Source organism: Bombus huntii, unplaced genomic scaffold, assembly GCF_024542735.1.
Source record: "Bombus huntii isolate Logan2020A unplaced genomic scaffold, iyBomHunt1.1 ctg00000231.1, whole genome shotgun sequence".
NCBI lineage: Eukaryota > Metazoa > Arthropoda > Insecta > Hymenoptera > Apidae > Bombus > Bombus huntii.
In genome coordinates, this window is record NW_026099449.1 from 25,001 (window position 1) to 37,500 (window position 12,500).

A 12,500-nucleotide genomic window follows, 5' to 3' on the forward strand; every position below is an offset into this window, starting at 1 on the left:
GCCGCTGGACTTAGTCGCGTACAAACAGAAAGCAATACGCCGCTGGACTTAGTCGCGTGCGAGTAAAAAGCAATACGCCGCTGGACTTAGTCGCGTACAAACAGAAAGCAATACGCCGCTGGACTTAGTCGCGTACGAGCATAAAGCAATACGCCGCTGGACTTAGTCGCGTGCGAGTAAAAAGCAATACGCCGCTGGACTTAGTCGCGTACAAACAGAAAGCAATACGCCGCTGGGACTTTGTCTCCTGCGGTTAAAAAAAATAATTTCGCTACGTACGGCCGATGGTCGTGCGTAGCGATTTTTTTTTTCCTTTAAATCAAACAACGAGACGCACGAATAGAAAGCGATACGCCGCTGCAACTTTGTCGCGTGCCAGTAAAAAGCAATACGCCGCTGGACTTAGCCGCTCGTGCTACCGCTGCGCGCGCACCTCCGAATCAGCGGGTATGCGCCGGAGTAGGTAACACTCTCTTAAGGTACGCCGTTCTGCGCAGCTCGTCTTGCGCGCGCGCGCGCGCGCTTTTTCAAATATTTTTAAACGTTTTTTCGCGTTTTTTCCCGTTTCTTCGCGTTTTTTCCCGTTTTTTCCCGTTTTTTCCCGTTTTCCACGTTTTTTCCCGTTTCACGAGAGAGACGAAAACGAGGAAAATAATCGCGACAAATGCTCGCTCGCTGCGCTCGCTCGGACGAATATAGCCCAACCCAAAACCGATCCCGAGCGTTCGAACGAAGATTTCGATGAAATCGAAGAACGAACGCGAAAGGGATTGGTTTTGGGTTGGGCTATTTTTTTTTCGAGCGAGCGGAGCGAGCGAGCAACGCGTAAGAGCGTATCGTTGCGTCGCAGGGACTTTGAAATATTCGCCACTGTTCGAACGTTCGAGTCGAAATAACTCGAGAAAAAGCGTTATAACGCATCGAAATTATCAGTGAAATCGTTACGTATCGACGAAATCTAGTCGAAAGTAGCGATTTCACTTTATTTTTTTAAAAAATTTCATCCTCCGGACCAACGTGACCGGGACGTTGGAACTTAGAATTTTTTCGCCCCGTTACGAAAGTACCGAAAGTTCAACTCGAAATAACTCGCTAAAAAGCGTTATAACGTATCGAAATTTTGCGTGAAATCGTTACGTTTCGACGAAATCTAGTCGAAAGTAGCGATTTCACTTTATTTTTTTAAAAAATTTCATCCTCCGGACCAACGTGACCGGGACGTTGGAACTTAGAATTTTTTCGCCCCGTTACGAAAGTACCGAAAGTTCAACTCGAAATAACTCGCTAAAAAGCGTTATAACGTATCGAAATTTTGCGTGAAATCGTTACGTTTCGACGAAATCTAGTCGAAAGTAGCGATTTCACTTTATTTTTTTAAAAAATTTCATCCTCCGGACCAACGTGACCGGGACGTTGGAACTTAGAATTTTTTCGCCCCGTTACGAAAGTACCGAAAGTTCAACTCGAAATAACTCGCTAAAAAGCGTTATAACGTATCGAAATTTTGCGTGAAATCGTTACGTTTCGACGAAATCTAGTCGAAAGTAGCGATTTCACTTTATTTTTTTAAAAAATTTCGTCCTCCGGACCAACCTGACCGGGACGTTGGAACTTAGAATTTTTTCGCCCCGTTACGAAAGTACCGAAAGTTCAACTCGAAATAACTCGCTAAAAAGCGTTATAACGTATCGAAATTTTGCGTGAAATCGTTACGTTTCGACGAAATCTAGTCGAAAGTAGCGATTTCACTTTATTTTTTTAAAAAATTTCATCCTCCGGACCAACGTGACCGGGACGTTGGAACTTAGAATTTTTTCGCCCCGTTACGAAAGTACCGAAAGTTCAACTCGAAATAACTCGCTAAAAAGCGTTATAACGTATCGAAATTTTGCGTGAAATCGTTACGTTTCGACGAAATCTAGTCGAAAGTAGCGATTTCACTTTATTTTTTTGAAAAATTTCATCCTCCGGACCAACGTGACTGGGACGTTGGAACTTAGAATTTTTTCGCACCGCTACGAAAAGGCCGAAAGATCCCCTCCAAATAACTCGTTAAAAAGTGTTATAACGTACGAATATTTTTCAAGAAATCGTTATAACTCGATAAAATACGTCGGGATTAAGCGTTTATATCGTCGGCAGACGGATATAAAAACGTTTGGACCGACACGACCGGTCGTTGGAACATAGAAAAATTCCGAGCCGGTACGTTGGGACTTAGAAAAATTCCGAGGGCGAAAAAGTTTTTTCGAGTTTATTCGTTAAAAAGCGTTACAAGGTATGAATTTTTTTGCATAAATCGACGTAACTCGACGAAATACGTCGGGATTAATGGTTTATTTCCGTCCGAGAACGATTTTTAAAAACGGACCTATGCGGCCGGTCGTTCGTACTTGGAAAATTTTCGGACCGAACACTCTTTTTCGATTAATTCGTTAAAAAGCGTTATAACGTACGAATATTTTTCAAGAAATCGTTATAACTCGATAAAATACGTCGGGATTAAGCGTTTATATCGTCGGCAGACGGATATAAAAACGTTTGGACCGACACGACCGGTCGTTGGAACATAGAAAAATTCCGAGCCGGTACGTTGGGACTTAGAAAAATTCCGAGGGCGAAAAAGTTTTTTCGAGTTTATTCGTTAAAAAGCGTTACAAGGTATGAATTTTTTTGCATAAATCGACGTAACTCGACGAAATACGTCGGGATTAATGGGTTTATTTCCGTCCGAGAACGATTTTTAAAAACGGACCTATGCGGCCGGTCGTTCGTACTTAGAAAATTTTCGGACCGAACACTCTTTTTCGATTAATTCGTTAAAAAGCGTTATAACGTACGAATATTTTTCAAGAAAATCGTTATAACTCGATAAAATACGTCGGGATTAAGCGTTTATATCGTCGGCAGACGGATATAAAAACTGACACGACCGGTCGTTGGAACATAGAAAAATTCCGAGCCGGTACGTTGGGACTTAGAAAAATTCCGAGGGCGAAAAAGTTTTTTCGAGTTTATTCGTTAAAAAGCGTTACAAGGTATGAATTTTTTTGCATAAATCGACGTAACTCGACGAAATACGTCGGGATTAATGGTTTATTTCCGTCCGAGAACGATTTTTAAAAACGGACCTATGCGGCCGGTCGTTTCGTACTTAGAAAAATTTTCGGACCGAACACTCTTTTTCGATTAATTCGTTAAAAAGCGTTATAACGTACGAATATTTTTCAAGAAATCGTTATAACTCGATAAAATACGTCGGGATTAAGCGTTTGTATCGTCGGCAGACGGATATAAAAACGTTTGGACCGACACGACCGGTCGTTGGAACAAGAAAAATTCCGAGCCGGTACGTTGGGACTTAGAAAAATTCCGAGGGCGAAAAAGTTTTTTCGAGTTTATTCGTTAAAAAGCGTTACAAGGTATTGAATTTTTTTGCATAAATCGACGTTAACTCGACGAAATACGTCGGGATTAATGGTTTATTTCCGTTCCGAGAACGATTTTTAAAAACGGACCTATGCGGCCGGTCGTTCGTACTTAGAAAATTTTCGGACCGAACACTCTTTTTCGATTAATTCGTTAAAAAGCGTTATAACGTACGAATATTTTCAAGAAATCGTTATAACTCGATAAAATACGTCGGGATTAAGCGTTTATATCGTCGGCAGACGGATATAAAAACGTTTGGACCGACACGACCGGTCGTTGGAACATAGAAAAATTCCGAGCCGGTACGTTGGGACTTAGAAAAATTCGAGGGCCGAAAAAGTTTTTTCGAGTTATTCGTTAAAAAGCGTTACAAGGTATGAATTTTTTTGCATAAATCGACGTAACTCGACGAAATACGTCGGGATTAATGGGTTTATTTCCGTCCGAGAACGATTTTTAAAAACGGACCTATGCGGCCGGTCGTTCGTACTTTAGAAAATTTTCGGACCGAACACTCTTTTTCGATTAATTCGTTAAAAAGCGTTATAACGTACGAATATTTTTCAAGAAATCGTTATAACTCGATAAAATACGTCGGGATTAAGCGTTTATATCGTCGGCAGACGGATATAAAAACGTTTGGACCGACACGACCGGTCGTTGGAACATAGAAAAAATTCCGAGCCGGTACGTTGGGACTTAGAAAAATTCCGAGGGCGAAAAAGTTTTTTCGAGTTTTATTCGTTAAAAAGCGTTACAAGGTATGAATTTTTTGCATAAATCGACGTAACTCGACGAAATACGTCGGGATTAATGGTTTATTTCCGTCCGAGAACGATTTTTAAAAACGGACCTATGCGGCCGGTCGTTCGTACTTAGAAAATTTTCGGACCGAACACTCTTTTTCGATTAATTCGTTAAAAAGCGTTATAACGCTACGAATATTTTTCAAGAAATCGTTATAACTCGATAAAATACGTCGGGATTAAGCGTTTATATCGTCGGCAGACGGATATAAAAACGTTTGGACCGACACGACCGGTCGTTGGAACATAGATAAATTCCGAGCCGGTACGTTGGGACTTAGAAAAATTCCGAGGGCGAAAAAGTTTTTTCGAGTTTATTCGTTAAAAAGCGTTACAAGGTATAAATTTTTTTACGGGAATCGTTCTATCTCTATTAAATACGTCGGGATTAAACATTTTTATCGATTTTTTCAAAAAATTAGCGTTCGTCGAACTGACACGACTGGGATATTTTTCTAATTTTTTCGTTAATTAACGTTACAAGGTATATATTTTTTTGCATATTTCTACTTATTTTAACGTATTGTAATTGATTATAAACTTATTTTTTGTCCGTATTCGATAAAAGAGTATGTTTACTGATGCAATTTTTCGGGTGAAAAAAAAAATTAATTTTTGGTAAAAATGCATTTCTATTATGTTAATAAAACGTCTGGTAATGTATTTCGATGGTTGGATATTGGCTTTGTATAGTAGTGATCGAGCGTTCGCGAGACTAAGTTCCAGCGTCCCTTCCGAACGGTACGTTGCTACGGAGGTTTTGCACCGTAAGCGCGCGGCCGCTAGCCCGGCCGGCGCCGGCCTTCCGGCTGGCGCTTTCGTATCTATAAGAGAGACGTCGAGCCGGACGGTTTCGGTCGGACAGCGTTGAGCGCGTGGCTATTCTACGGCCTCGGTTGAGAATTCAGTCACCGCTCCTCGAGTCTTAGTGTATTTTACGCTATTTCTCGACTGTTCCTCCGTTCTCGTTCTGGTTTTTTCTCTACACTGCTGCGCCGCGGGTCGCTGTCCTGGACGTAATGACCAAATATCGTGGCAAGGGTTCCCCTGAGTCGGGAAGCTGGTGACCTGTGTGTACGTATTCTAACAAAAATTGTTAGATGCGTGTGTGCTTGTACTAACTGAGCATCGATTCATTCAAAAGAGTATAACCGTCTGCTTTCTATAAAAACTTCTGCTTTCGCAGAAGTATCCGATGAGGCGGTAGGAGCGTACTATCTTTGCGTAGTATGTCTTCTGCCGAAAATGTTCTACCGATTGAAAGAATATTCTTACGGTATGTCCAGCGCGACGCACTGGGATACGCGCTTGTTCGTTCAGCGTGAGGTGCGTATACGTGCTTTACCGCTAAGATATTCTAATAAGTCTTTTTACACGAAGACAGCATTATGGAAATGTTCCTTTAGAAGTACGATTCTAAACATTTTATATAAGACTATGAGAAAGAGAGAGAGAGAAGAGAGGAGGTGGAGTTGAGAATTACAAAGTGGCTGCGAGCGGCGTTCGAAGATTATTACTGAACTATGGGTGTATCTCGAACGTCGCTAGGAGATATATTTTATAGATATATCTATCTTAAGAACGAAAAGTCTCGTCGTACGGTGCTTACGTCCCACCTACGACACGAAGAGAACTTAAACGAAATTTATAAGAATTGTTATACGAATAAGATCCCTGGTTGATCCTGCCAGTAGTCATATGCTTGTCTCAAAGATTAAGCCATGCATGTCTCAGTACATGCCGCATTAAGGTGAAACCGCGAATGGCTCATTAAATCAGTTATGGTTTCTTAGATCATACCTACATTTACTTGGATAACTGTGGTAATTCTAGAGCTAATACATGCAAACAGATTCCGACCAGAGATGGTAGGAATGCTTTTATTAGATCAAAACCAATCGGTGGCGGATGGCTCGTCTGTCCGTCCATCGTTTGTTTTGGTGACTCTGAATAACTTTGTGCTGATCGCATGGTCATCTAGCACCGGCGACGCATCTTTCAAATGTCTGCCTTATCAACTGTCGATGGTAGGTTCTGCGCCTACCATGGTTGTAACGGGTAACGGGGAATCAGGGTTCGATTCCGGAGAGGGAGCCTGAGAAACAGCTACCACATCCAAGGAAGGCAGCAGGCGCGCAAATTACCCACTCCCGGCACGGGGAGGTAGTGACGAAAAATAACGATACGGGACTCATCCGAGGCCCCGTAATCGGAATGAGTACACTTTAAATCCTTTAACGAGGACCAATTGGAGGGCAAGTCTGGTGCCAGCAGCCGCGGTAATTCCAGCTCCAATAGCGTATATTAAAGTTGTTGCGGTTAAAAAGCTCGTAGTTGAATCTGTGTGTCACAGTGTCGGTTCACCGCTCGCGGTGTTTAACTGGCATTATGTGGTACGTCCTATCGGTGGGCTTAGCTCCTCGCGGGCGGTCCAACTAATATCCCATCGCGGTGCTCTTCACTGAGTGTCGAGGTGGGCCGATACGTTTACTTTGAACAAATTAGAGTGCTTAAAGCAGGCTACCTTCGCCTGAATACTGTGTGCATGGAATAATGGAATAGGACCTCGGTTCTATTTTGTTGGTTTTCGGAGCCCCGAGGTAATGATTAATAGGGACAGATGGGGGCATTCGTATTGCGACGTTAGAGGTGAAATTCTTGGATCGTCGCAAGACGGACAGAAGCGAAAGCATTTGCCAAAAATGTTTTCATTAATCAAGAACGAAAGTTAGAGGTTCGAAGGCGATCAGATACCGCCCTAGTTCTAACCATAAACGATGCCAGCCAGCGATCCGCCGAAGTTCCTCCGATGACTCGGCGGGCAGCTTCCGGGAAACCAAAGCTTTTGGGTTCCGGGGGAAGTATGGTTGCAAAGCTGAAACTTAAAGGAATTGACGGAAGGGCACCACCAGGAGTGGAGCCTGCGGCTTAATTTGACTCAACACGGGAAACCTCACCAGGCCCGGACACCGGAAGGATTGACAGATTGATAGCTCTTTCTTGATTCGGTGGGTGGTGGTGCATGGCCGTTCTTAGTTGGTGGAGCGATTTGTCTGGTTAATTCCGATAACGAACGAGACTCTAGCCTGCTAAATAGACGTAACTTATGGTATCTCGAAGGCCCCCGGCTTCGGTCGGTGGGTTTTTACTACCAACGTACAAACAAATCTTCTTAGAGGAACAGGCGGCTTCTAGCCGCACGAGATTGAGCAATAACAGGTCTGTGATGCCCTTAGATGTTCTGGGCCGCACGCGCGCTACACTGAAGGAATCAGCGTGTTTTCCCTGGCCGAAAGGCCCGGGTAACCCGCTGAACCTCCTTCGTGCTAGGGATTGGGGCTTGCAATTATTCCCCATGAACGAGGAATTCCCAGTAAGCGCGAGTCATAAGCTCGCGTTGATTACGTCCCTGCCCTTTGTACACACCGCCCGTCGCTACTACCGATTGAATGATTTAGTGAGGTCTTCGGACTGGTGCGCGGCCAATGTGATAAGCATTGCCGATGTTACCGGGAAGATGACCAAACTTGATCATTTAGAGGAAGTAAAAGTCGTAACAAGGTTTCCGTAGGTGAACCTGCGGAAGGATCATTAACGATACGATACCAAAAGAATTTGACTTGAACACATATAAAAACTATGAAATATATATCACAATGGTCGGTAAGGAGCCGTACTCCTCCTGTATCGACGAAAGTATATACGACGTATTAACAAGCTATATACTTTAACAAACGAAAACGCCAGGGAGCTTGGCAACCTCCGTTGGCACGAATAGAAATATTCTTAAGGAGGAGACGACCCTCCAGCTACGGAATTATACGAAGAGAAGGTGGCACTCTCTCTCGATCATCGGGATGAAGAGATATATATATACAAGTATAAAAACGAAATGCGAATGAAACTTATTCGAGGCGCCTGCGTGAGGTCGTAAACAGAAAGACCCGCCGTCTCCGAATAAAACATATAACATATAATATATATATATATGAAATTCTAATAAAAGGGAACTCTAGCTTCGAAAGAGCCAACAAAAGTTAAGGCTCGATATCAAACGAAAAAATTACGATGGAAACCAGGTGTAAAGAGAAATGCAGTCGTGGCGCCTGCGAGAGGCCGTACACAGAAAGACCCGCCGTCACGATCTCGTATTTCGTATTTGCATCGTGGAAACCGTACAAACGAAATATAAAAGTCCATGCAAACTAATAAGAAAATCTCTAAAGTGCCTCGTGTCGGAGTGATCATGCTCGCCTATTCTCTTCTATGTTTCGTGGTCTGTGTTGCGTTTGTTCTCCTCCTAGCAACGGGACATATCGAAGACTCCTCTTTGGGATCGAACGAAGCGTCTAGAACGAGTCGACGAGAGCGAAAGAACTTGTAGCGAGTCGCGCAGAGCGAAAGGATACCGATATACATCTTCGAAGGTTCTCTTCGAAGATCCATGGATACCTTCTGCGTCGACTTCTCTCGTCTCTTTCATCGAAACTCTCGTCGTTCTCGAAACGTGCTTCCTACCCAAAGGGCGTGTGCTCTTCGTATGTCGTTTCGTTCGAAATAACGAAACCACGTGTAACATACTCGTGGATCGGGTAACCTAGAACGAAGACGCATCGCGTGGATGTTGGCCCGCTATGCGACGATGACCGATGATGATGATGATGATGATGATATGATGATGATGTCGATGTCGACGACGACGACGATGAAGACGATGTGTAGCAACGATTCGTAACTAGTCTAGCCGAAGTTCGTTCAGAGGGGAACGCCGCCGGCTTCGAAGCCTCGATGTCGTGAGTCGGACACCCGTGCCGTCGCTAGAGTTTTTCAAACTCTGCTTCTGGATATTGGGACGAAAGACCGCTCGAGGACGACGACAGCCGTGCGTGCGTATCCCATCGAATTTTTTTTACACCACCTGAACGAGACTAAAGTTTCGTCTAGTTGATCGTCTACCGTCGCATAATGTATATTATATACCGTTCAGAGGGGACCGGCTGTCTATCCTCGTTGTCGTGAGTCGGACACCCGTGCCGTCGCTAGAGTTTTTCAAACTCTGCTTCTGGATATCGGGACGAAAGACCGCGCGAGGACGACGGATGCGAGTCCCATCGAATTTTTGACTTACACACTACCTGAACGAGACTTAAAGTTTCATATTATATACCGTTCAGAGGGGACCGGCTGTCTATCCTCGTTGTCGTGAGTCGGACACCCGTGCCGTCGCTAGAGTTTTTCAAACTCTGCTTCTGGATATCGGGACGAAAGACCGCGCGAGGACGACGGATGCGAGTCCCATCGAATTTTTGACTTACACACTACCTGAACGAGACTTAAAGTTTCATATTATATACCGTTCAGAGGGGACCGGCTGTCTATCCTCGTTGTCGTGAGTCGGACACCCGTGCCGTCGCTAGAGTTTTTCAAACTCTGCTTCTGGATATCGGGACGAAAGACCGCGCGAGGACGACGGATGCGAGTCCCATCGAATTTTTGACTTACACACTACCTGAACGAGACTTAAAGTTTCATATAATATACCGTTCAGAGGGGACCGGCTGTCTTTCCTCGTTGTCGTGAGTCGGACACCCGTGCCGTCGCTAGAGTTTTTCAAACTCTGCTTCTGGATATCGGGACGAAAGACCGCGCGAGGACGACGGATGCGAGTCCCATCGAATTTTTTATTTACACACTACCTGAACGAGACTTAAAGTTTCATCCAGTTTGTCGTCTATCATCGCATATATAATATACCGTTCAGAGGGGACCGGCTGTCTATCCTCGTTGTCGTGAGTCGGACACCCGTGCCGTCGCTAGAGTTTTTCAAACTCTGCTTCTGGATATCGGGACGAAAGACCGCGCGAGGACGACGGATGCGAGTCCCATCGAATTTTTGACTTACACACTACCTGAACGAGACTTAAAGTTTCATATTATATACCGTTCAGAGGGGACCGGCTGTCTTTCCTCGTTGTCGTGAGTCGGACACCCGTGCCGTCGCTAGAGTTTTTCAAACTCTGCTTCTGGATATCGGGACGAAAGACCGCGCGAGGACGACGGATGCGAGTCCCATCGAATTTTTGATTTACACACTACCTGAACGAGACTTAAAGTTTCATCCAGTTTGTCGTCTATCATCTCATATATAATATACCGTTCAGAGGGGACCGGCTGTCTATCCTCGTTGTCGTGAGTCGGACACCCGTGCCGTCGCTAGAGTTTTTCAAACTCTGCTTCTGGATGTTGGGACGAAAGACCGCGCGAGGACGATGGATGCGAGTCCCATCGAATTTTTGATTTACAAGACACACACTACCTGAACGAGACTAAAGTTTCATCGAGTTTATCGTCGCATAACCCGTTCGGAGGGGACCGGCTGTCTATCCTCGTTGTCGTGAGTCGGACACCCGTGCCGTCGCTAGAGTTTTTCAAACTCTGCTTCTGGATATCGGGACGAAAGACCGCGCGAGGACGATGGCTGCGAGTCCCATCGAATTTTTGTTTTTTTTTTTTTTTTTAAAGAAAAAACACCACCCGAACGGAGATGTGTTCTATCTTTCGTCGATTTTTCATGCTTTCAGTCGGTCGCGTGGTCGCCATCCGTTCGGAGGGGATCGCCGGCTTCGAAACCTCGATGTCGTGAGTCGGACACCCGTGCCGTCGCTAGAGTTTTTCAAACTCTGCTTCTGGATATTGGGACGAAAGACCGCTCGAGGCGGACGGCCGCGCGAATCCCATCGAATCTTTACTATCACCCGAACGATGGAGAGATGCACGCGCGCTGTTTCTTGAATAATTGGACGAGAGAGTAGAATCAAACACATATATAACATGGGCTAGCCACCGTGCTTACTCGTTCGCGAGATCGTGTGCTGTACAGAGGATTCAGAATCGGGTGTATATATCCCCGTCGTTTCCTGACGAACGGAGCTTCGATCTCGATGGTTGTTATATATCATAATGTACTTTACGCCCGGCCGGCGAACGCGCGTATCTTCGCGCGTTCGTCGTTTTCTTTTTTTTTTCGAACGTTTTTGTGTCGTCAATCCTATGGCGACTTCTGCGCGTTCGATTCCCGTTGGTCGAACGTGACGGAACTCGGCTTCGCTAGAACCGAGAAGAGTACATTTGAGTATTGAACTGTTGTAAATTTATAAAAGATTACCCTGAACGGTGGATCACTTGGCTCGTGGGTCGATGAAGAACGCAGCTAATTGCGCGTCAACGTGTGAACTGCAGGACACATGAACATCGACATTTCGAACGCACATTGCGGTCCACGGATACAATTCCTGGACCACGCCTGGCTGAGGGTTGCTCACGTAAACCTAAGACTGCTTGCGTTGCGTATCGTTACTCTCCGTATCTGTCTCTCTCTGTCCCTTCTTGCCTTAACAACCCGCCGTCGTTCTTCTTTATATAAGAGAACGTTTCAGAGTCGGACGAAGGTACAAGAACGAGGATACGAATAAGAGCGGACGGAGAGAACATACGCGACGTACGAGCGATTGTTGGACGCTCGTCGGCGTTCGTCGCGGTCGTGCAGAGACCGTGCAAGTCGTACGCATGCTCGATATATAATCTATCGTGTTCACGGGAGACTACGAAACTCTACCTCTGTCTCTCTCTGTCCCTTCTTGCCTTGACAACCCGCCGTCGTTCTTCTTAAAAATTATAAGAGAACGTTTCAGAGTCGGACGAAGGTATACGAAGGGATACGAATAAGAGCGGAGAGAACCGGTCACGGACCTGCGTGAGTGCTCGCGGCGTCGTGAGTCGTCCTTACGAGGGCGACCGCCCGCTTATGCACCGCTTCGTGTATCGGTTATCGAACGTATATACTCGTAGTGTTCTCCTCGTGACCGATTTTTTTTTTCATATCAGGCGATATATGCTACGTTTGCCGGTGTTCGACGCACGAAGGTCCGCGCCCCCGACGTCGTCTTAAAAGAATATTATATTTGGCGAGACTGAGAGAGAAAGCAAATATGGGAACTCGGTCGAGAGAGGAGAGAAGAGAGAACCAAAAAAAAAACCTAAACTCGATGGCGTGCGAAACTTTGCCATAATCTACCGTCTTTTCTTAAGACTCTCGTACAGCCCCAGGGATCGAATGCCCACTCCGTCTCTTCGCGAAAGCGACTGACAACAACGAGGACCGTCGCATCGATGGGTCGTCGTTGCGTTTTACACGCTCTGTGCTTTTTTACAAGCCCCGAAAGTATCAGCCGTAGATCCGGGAACGCACACGCGAGATTTCTT

At 45.2% G+C, this 12,500-nt stretch overlaps 1 long non-coding RNA gene and 2 other non-coding genes across 3 annotated transcripts in view; 2 read left to right on the forward strand and 1 right to left on the reverse strand.

Annotated features, from left to right (window-relative positions):
- LOC126877735 (uncharacterized) overlaps positions 1-10,215 on the reverse strand; it is a 19,098-nt gene extending 8,883 nt beyond the window's left edge. Inside the window, exons 1-2 of the long non-coding RNA XR_007695282.1 lie at positions 10,068-10,215; positions 9,072-9,855 (exon numbers count right to left, since the gene is read on the reverse strand). This is a non-coding gene — a long non-coding RNA (uncharacterized LOC126877735). The remainder of the gene's footprint in view (positions 1-9,071; positions 9,856-10,067) is intronic.
- LOC126877743 (small subunit ribosomal RNA) lies at positions 5,910-7,832 on the forward strand. Its single transcript, XR_007695290.1, has one exon. It is a non-coding gene; the product is annotated as a small subunit ribosomal RNA (ribosomal RNA).
- Positions 10,216-11,400: 1,185 nt separating the features above from the next.
- On the forward strand, positions 11,401-11,555 carry LOC126877741 (5.8S ribosomal RNA). Its single transcript, XR_007695288.1, has one exon. It is a non-coding gene; the product is annotated as a 5.8S ribosomal RNA (ribosomal RNA).
- Positions 11,556-12,500: the final 945 nt, after the last annotated feature.